This window comes from Coregonus lavaretus, assembly GCF_964263955.1.
Source record: "Coregonus lavaretus genome assembly, contig: HAP1_SCAFFOLD_1482, whole genome shotgun sequence".
Lineage (NCBI taxonomy): Eukaryota > Metazoa > Chordata > Actinopteri > Salmoniformes > Salmonidae > Coregonus > Coregonus lavaretus.
The window spans coordinates 110,177-117,741 of record NW_028161393.1 but is presented as its reverse complement, the minus strand read 5'-3'; the positions used below and the strand labels follow the sequence as shown (position 1 = coordinate 117,741).

Sequence of the window (7,565 nt, the reverse complement as noted above, 5' to 3'; positions counted from 1 at the left end):
CAGCTGGTAAAGAACCAGGTGCAGATCATCCTAAGAGACTGTGAGGTGGAGGACAGAGCACTGAGGGAGCTGCTTCCCATCCTGCATATTGTCAAGCTGAGGTTAGACACACAAAGACAAACATTTAACCAACTAGTTCATCAGTAGGAGTTAGACCTACTCTGTGTCATAATGTTATCTCTGCCTCTTGTCCTGTCAGCCCCAGCAAAGCTCTGCTACGTCAGCTGCTGGACCTTGTGTGTGAGGGGATTGAAGAGGGGGTGCTGAGGCACGCAGAGTCCCTGTGCAGAGCCCTGGATGGAGAGCTGGACCTCAGTGAGACCAGGCTGGACCAGAAGGCCTGTGGATCTCTGGCCCTGGTTCTGGAACACTCAGAGGGGCTGTCAGAACTGGACCTCAGCCACTGTCAACTCACAGACCACCACCTACAGGCCCTGATCACACACCTGCACAAAGTACAAGTCCTGGAGTGAGTGGCTTGTGGGTGTGTGTGTGTGTGTGTGTGTGTGTGTGTGTGTGTGTGTGTGTGTGTGTGTGTGTGTGTGTGTGTGTGTGTGTGTGTGTGTGTGTGTGTGTGTGTGTGTGTGTGTGTGTGTGTGTGTGACTACATGACAAATGCCTGATCACTCGTGTTCTCTCTCTGTCTCTGTCTCTGTCTCTCTCTGTCTCTCTCCCTGTCTCTCTCCCTGTCTCTCTCTCTGTCTCTCTCTCTCTCTCTGTCTCTGTCTCTGTCTCTGTCTCTCTCTCTCTCTCTCTCTCTCTCTCTCTCTCTCTCTCTCTCTCTCTCTCTCTCTCTCTCTCTCTCTCTCTCTCTCTCTCTCTCTCTCTCTCTCTCTCTCTCTCTCTCTCTCTCTCGTAGCCTGAGTCACAATGACATCACTGATGCTCTGACTGACAAAATACTCCAACTGGTCTCCACCAACACTTCAATACACACCGTACGGTAAGGGTGTGTGTGACGGTGGGCAGAGCGTGTGTGAGAGATCATATGGGTATCTCTGTTGCTGGGAGCAACTGTTGGAGAATGGAGATCTGTTGTCTAATGTTCTAATAATGTTTAATAATAGTAATGTTCTTCTCTACAGACTCTTCAACAACAGAATCCAGGACAGAAGACCCTTCCTGAAAGACAAGAAGTTTGAGATCTGGTGAAGATAATGTTGTATAATGAAAGTATAATATGGTCAATGTAGAAGGCTGGTTTGAGATCTGGTGAAGATAATGTTGTATAATGACAGTATAATGTGGTCAATGTATATAGAAGGCTGGTTCAAAATCACACTGATTGATCTGAGTCCATAAAAATAGTCTTAGGGACAGGAATGTATCATCTGGTGGACAGACGTCTTACATGTGTTGTCACTCAGGTCCTTAAAAACACAGGAACATGTGTATTATAACTGTAGGATAGGAATATGTAGTTTTATTTACCACTAACAGTTTGTGTGTAAATACTTTAAATATTCATACATTATTTTGTATCACATTTTTTAAAGAAGTGATTGGTATACCTTGTTTTATTAATGTGTTTTAAGCTTTATGCAAATCTTACTTGATGCTTCTTGTGATCAGTCAATTTGTGACATTCCTTCAGAAGGATCTTAATAGTGTAGTTTTTATCAGATTGCTGTGAATGTGTTCTACTGTTGCAGTGTGATACTAATACATGAGTTTCTGTTGCTGTCTAAGTTGTAGGTCAACTACATGGTACTGTAATACTGTTAGACAGACATACAGTAGGTCAACTACATGGTACTGTAATACTGTTAGACAGACATACAGTAGGTCAACTACATGGTACTGTAATACTGTTAGACAGACATACAGTAGGTCAACTACATGGTACTGTAATACTGTTAGACAGACATACAGTAGGTCAACTACATGGTACTGTAATACTGTTAGACAGACATACAGTAGGTCAACTACATGGTACTGTAATACTGTTAGACAGACATACAGTAGGTCAACTACATGGTACTGTAATACTGTTAGACAGACATACAGTAGGTCAACTACATGGTACTATAATACTGTTAGACAGACATACAGTAGGTCAACTACATGGTACTGTAATACTGTTAGACAGACATACAGTAGGTCAACTACATGGTACTGTAATACTGTTAGACAGACATACAGTAGGTCAACTACATGGTACTGTAATACTGTTAGACAGACATACAGTAGGTCAACTACATGGTACTGTAATACTGTTAGACAGACATACAGTAGGTCAACTAGTGTAAATCATGTATAAACTACTGTCTTATCAACAGACCCATTAAAGACATTCTCTGATACTTTTGTATACTTTTTAGACAGTAGCGCTGAAAGTAGCACTCAGGAGCCACAAGTGGTCCCCGATAATTGCATACTATGTCACATATGTGCAGATATGTGCACCACATCATTGGTCTCTCGCTCTGCTGGGTAGGCCTCTTGCTAGCTGTCACTCAAATGTGAGGGGCTGAAGCTCATTGGCTAGAACTCAAACGGCAAAGGGGCTGGCTCATGTGGGGGGAAATGTAGGGGAAAAGGCGTGGCACAGCTTGAAGAAAAGTCGCTTTCAAACTAGGGATTTTATTGCTAATTGAGGTAAGACCCTATTTCTGCTCATAGATTATACATGTAAGAACTACACATTGAAACATCCAGCCCAAAGTGGGAGGTTAAAAAAATAATTTCTTAGTCTCCAAACTACCGGAGCATGTCTTTAAACCCCCCTAGAGTCTATTGATACAACTAGGCATCAATCTAAGTAACAGAATAAAAACATCCCTGTCAAAATCCATCAGTTTATGATAGAGATATGCATGGGCTGCGTCTCAATCCACCACATGCACCAATGGCAGCCTTCCGCATCTGTGGAGACGTCTGTAGCGTCCAAACAAGATGGTGGTCTCTGTCTAAGTAACAGAATAACAATAAAAAGGGGTATAATATGTGTAAATATATGATATATATATATATATATTTCCTGAGCTTTCTAATATCCACTAGATATAGGACAGACACTTCCAAACCTTATTCCTTATGATTTATTTTTTGACTGTCTTTTTTTGCCATTTATTAATGTGTTATTCAAAGTGTTTCTATGGGCTATAGTAGTAAAGGACTAATTCAATTTTTATCAAATAGATTTTTTACATATTTGTTTTTATACCTAAAGGGGTCCTAAAATTCCAAATCAAATAGCTAATGATCTTTGGTAAGAACATCTTAAAACAATTCCATATGTAAGCTTAGAACCTTCAATGTGTCAATATGTTTGTACTTGTCTCTATACAAATAAAATAAAACCAAACATGTATGATGCTTTCTTTTCTGATATTAAAACAGACAAACCTCCCAAAAGTTTACTGTTTTGACTGTGTAAATGACGCATCTCCCTCTGGCACGCCCATCTCGGGATAGCCGGGCCCCGCCCATTTACCAGGATGCACCATATTAGGTCAATGACGTCAACGGAATCTCCTTTTGGAACGTTCCATTTCTTGGGACCGGCAACTTCGAAGTTCTAACTTGTTATCTTTACCGATAAATGCATTGATGTATGTTTATAAACTGATATTATGTTGATATCCTCACCCTTTCCTCGTCAGATGGTGAGCAAGCCTAGAAAACCCCTGCAAACTGTCAGTTGGCCTTCAAACTTCCAGCAACTAGAAAGAACACGAGAGACACTAGCCTTCATACAGGGTCACTCTCAACAAGAGCTAATAAATAACCTGCCACAATAACCACAAGACTTTGACATCTTAGCCGAAGCCTACTTCCGTTCAGTTTATTTGGATTTTGCAGAATTTCTTTGATCTCCTGAAACGATGATGTAGCCTGGTCCTCTGTAGCTCAGCTGGTAGAGCACGGCGCTTGTAACGCCAGGGTGTGGATATCTTTATAGAAACCACCTAAACCGGTAGTGGGTTCGATCCCCGGGACCACCCATACATTAAAAAAATGTATGCACGCATGACTGTAAGTCGTTTTGGATAAAAGCGTCTGCTAAATGGCATATTATTGTTATTATAATAGTGCATGAAGTCTACTTCTAGAACAGACTGGATGTTAAAGCTGTTGATGCTTCTAAGTTATAGCATCCGACTCAGACTGCAACAGATCACTGACTGCTCAATGCTGTAGTTCATTCCTTCAGCAAGCAGCGAGGAAACTCCAGAGAGAAGTTCCGCTTCATAGTTTACACGTCATTAAGATTATCATTCCTATAGCTTTTAATAGACCGACAAACCGAGCGGCTTCATTCATCATGCATGAATGAAATTATAATCATTGCCCGGGACTAAACTAACTGGGGAATGTTCGCTGAGCAGGACCCAACGGTTTTTAACGTTCCGATAGATATAGGCCTCTGCTATGAACAAACATGTCTCTCTGACATTTTGAATAAGAAATCAGGTCGGCGCTATATGTGGTAACTATATCTGAAACATTCGACAACGTTTGGCGACTGAACTTTGCTTTGGGGTATATTCATCAGGAAACAAACGGAAACAACCCAGACGAAACAGGGAGGGACTAACCTGAACTTGTCCAGTTAGAAACGCTCGTTTTTGTTGTAAAACGTTTAGCTACGATGTAAACGATTGAATACGCCCCTGAAAGTATGAGACAACGCTCCTGCTGGTGATTAGTACATTAAAACCACGTTCAGTAGCCAACCGTTGTCGAAATGTTGCCGATAGAAATGCCATGAATAGAGCGGAAGTGATTCCTTATTCTAAATGTCTGAGGCATGTTTGTCCTACAGTGTATTTCTATCTGAACGTTCCAAAACGTTGCTTCTTGCTGAACGCGCCCCGATAAGGTTTTTATACACGGAAGTATAAGTGAAAATACAAGCGGGGACTCGAGGTCAGGGTTTTCTAACAATCGATCATAATAACGTGGTAAGGGTTTTCTAACAATCGATCATAATAACGTGGTAAGGGTTTTCTAACAATCGATCATAATAACGTGGTAAGGGTTTTCTAACAATCGATCATAATAACGTGTTAAATGAAGGTTAGGCCCTACTTGCTACATTTTAGCTGGTCTAGACTAGACTTGAGAGTCTGACAAACTGTCAAAGCGAGTCAACATTAGGATGAGAAGTTCCTGCTGTCTAGTAGATGTAGTTGTCTAGAGGAAATGCCAACACATTTACAGTCTAGTTTGATTTGTTTCCTAATATCATTTCAGGTTGTATTATTATCATCCACTGATCCACATAACTTAAGGATGAATCCTGCGAGTCTCCACTCAGGCGGGGGATTGGAGAGAGACGAAAAACGATAAAAGGTAGGAAACAATCTGCAATATAACTGTTCAATGGCCATTTCCATGAACAACTCTTTAAGAATATAATTTAGAAAGACCTCATCTGTGCGCAATATAGCCCTGTATAGGAAGCCGCGCATGGTCGACCCAGGTGGCTACAATGAAGAGCCCGGAAAATAACGGAATAAGTTCTTTAGGGGGGGGTTGCCTACTTGTTTCCAGAAACCCTGTCACTGAAGGCATATGTATCTAGAATCCGTTGACCGTCGGTCCGGATTGTGTGTGGATATCTTTATAGAAACCGCCTAAACCGAACTTTTCTCCAAACCGGCACCTATATCTTGGCTGTGGTAGGACACGTGGAAGCGCGTCTTGCGCGCAGTCTACCACAGGCAAGGTGCCGGTTTGGAGAAAAGTTCGGTTCAGACGGTTTCTATAAAGGTCTACAGATATACACACATGATATAATCCGGACCAATAGACAAGGAGTTACGGATGATCGATATTCAGTAACAGGATTTTGGGAATCAAGCAGTGGCGGCTGGCCGATAGAGGGCGCTAGGGCGCCGCCCCCTTAAATAAAATTATTTTAAAAAATAAAATAAAAAATAAATAAAAATAATAATAATAATAATAATAATAAAAACATCAGTATGTCAATATTTGTGTGTTTGAAATATGGAATGCACACAGTAATATGTGTAAGATATGATAGAAAATCATATTCGCAATCGCAACCTTTCCTCTGCCTGTCAAACGCCTCGTCAGCTCTGGGCGATACAGAAAGTGCCCCGAGGAGGCGGGTCTACGTAGCAGTTAAGCCAATTGCTAATTTAAGATATGAATGTATGACATAAAATGTAGCTAATCAGCGATTTTAATTCGAATCCAAGGAGGGCGATTATTTTATCGCCCCAAGCTCGCCCCTGATAAAATAAGGACCGGGCTCCAGTGGCGCCATTTTTACTAGACGACAATGGCGAGCGCAAACGTTACTCCTCCAAGACCCAACCCTAACTCGGTGAAATCTCTCCTCCAAGATCCGTTTGAGAGGAGAACTTTGTCAGAGAAAGTTCGGGTGAAAGAGCTGGGCCCAGATCAACCTGACCTCTCAATCAGACAGCAGGCTAGCGAGAAAGGGAAGCAGTATATGCGCGGCTTCTCCCGTAGCTGGTACACCAGGAAGGCTTGGCTAGCTGGGTGCACTGATGCTAATGCTTTATTTTGCTTTCCGTGCTTGCTTTTTAAAACGACGGGGTCAGATTCAGCATGGACAGGTACCGGAGTGAGGGATATGAAGCACCTGTCAGAGAAGGTAAAGAAACATGAGAACACCAGGGCACACATGGACAACTCTGTAAAGCTAGCTGTATTAGGAAGGGTGAACATTGCTACGCAGCTGGATGACGGCCACAGGATTGCGGTGAGGAAACACAATGAGGAGGTGGATAAAAACAGGCACATTCTATCCAAAATTATCGATTGTGTGAAGTTCTGTGGGGCTTTTGAGTTGGCCTTGCGTGGGCACGAGGAGACTGACTCCTCGGACAACCCCGGCATTTTCCGGGGCTTAGTGGATTTTGTTGCCTCCCTCGACAGTGTGCTGGAGGAGCACCTGAAGACAGCTACCGTTTTTAAGGGCACGTCAAAGACGATACAGAACGAGCTGTTGGAATGTATGCTGCCAGTGCTTAAGGATTACATCCTGGAGGAAGTAAAGAGTGCTGATTTTATCGCCATTCAAGCTGACGAGACGACTGACGTTTCCACCCACTAACGTGTTTCCAGACCATCAGAGACTCTGGGAACTTTGATGCCCCGACTGTCAGAGAGGCGGGGGGCTTTGTGAGGATGCTCGAAGACGAGGCTTTCTGTTTTTTCCTGGCACTGTTCCACAAGATCATGCCAAATGTGGACATGCTTTTCAGCCAGCTGCAGAAGAGGAACATCGACCCTGTCTTCATTAAAGCACTTGTCCAGAGGTTCACAGACAGCATGCTAACAATCAGGTAAATAACTATATTTACTATTGGCTGATAAAGATGTTGTTAGAAAGATGAATAGTTCACTTACAACAGTTTAAAAGCCTAAATGTGTCTGGTCATCAAAGTGAGTGATTATCATAGAGCCGTCACAATTATATTTGTTTTAGTATTTTAAAAGGAAAGAGAAGACACAATCAGACGTTGATAATAATGCAGGAAAGTACTACACAGTTTAATAATTATTCAGGTGTCCACCAGGTCAATTTCTAGAAGAGGCCTAGTTGTTATTGAAGATTAACTTTA

The 7,565-nt window shown here is 42.2% G+C and overlaps 1 long non-coding RNA gene across 2 annotated transcripts; it reads left to right on the top strand.

Annotated features, from left to right (window-relative positions):
* Positions 1-11: 11 nt before the first annotated feature.
* LOC311120740 lies at positions 12-1,778 on the top strand. 2 transcript variants are annotated; one of them, XR_014612183.1, is made up of 4 exons: positions 12-101; positions 200-469; positions 860-943; positions 1,086-1,778. It is a non-coding gene; the product is annotated as an uncharacterized lncRNA (long non-coding RNA). The 2 variants fall into 2 exon arrangements; XR_014612182.1 differs by lacking the exon at positions 860-943.
* Positions 1,779-7,565: the final 5,787 nt, after the last annotated feature.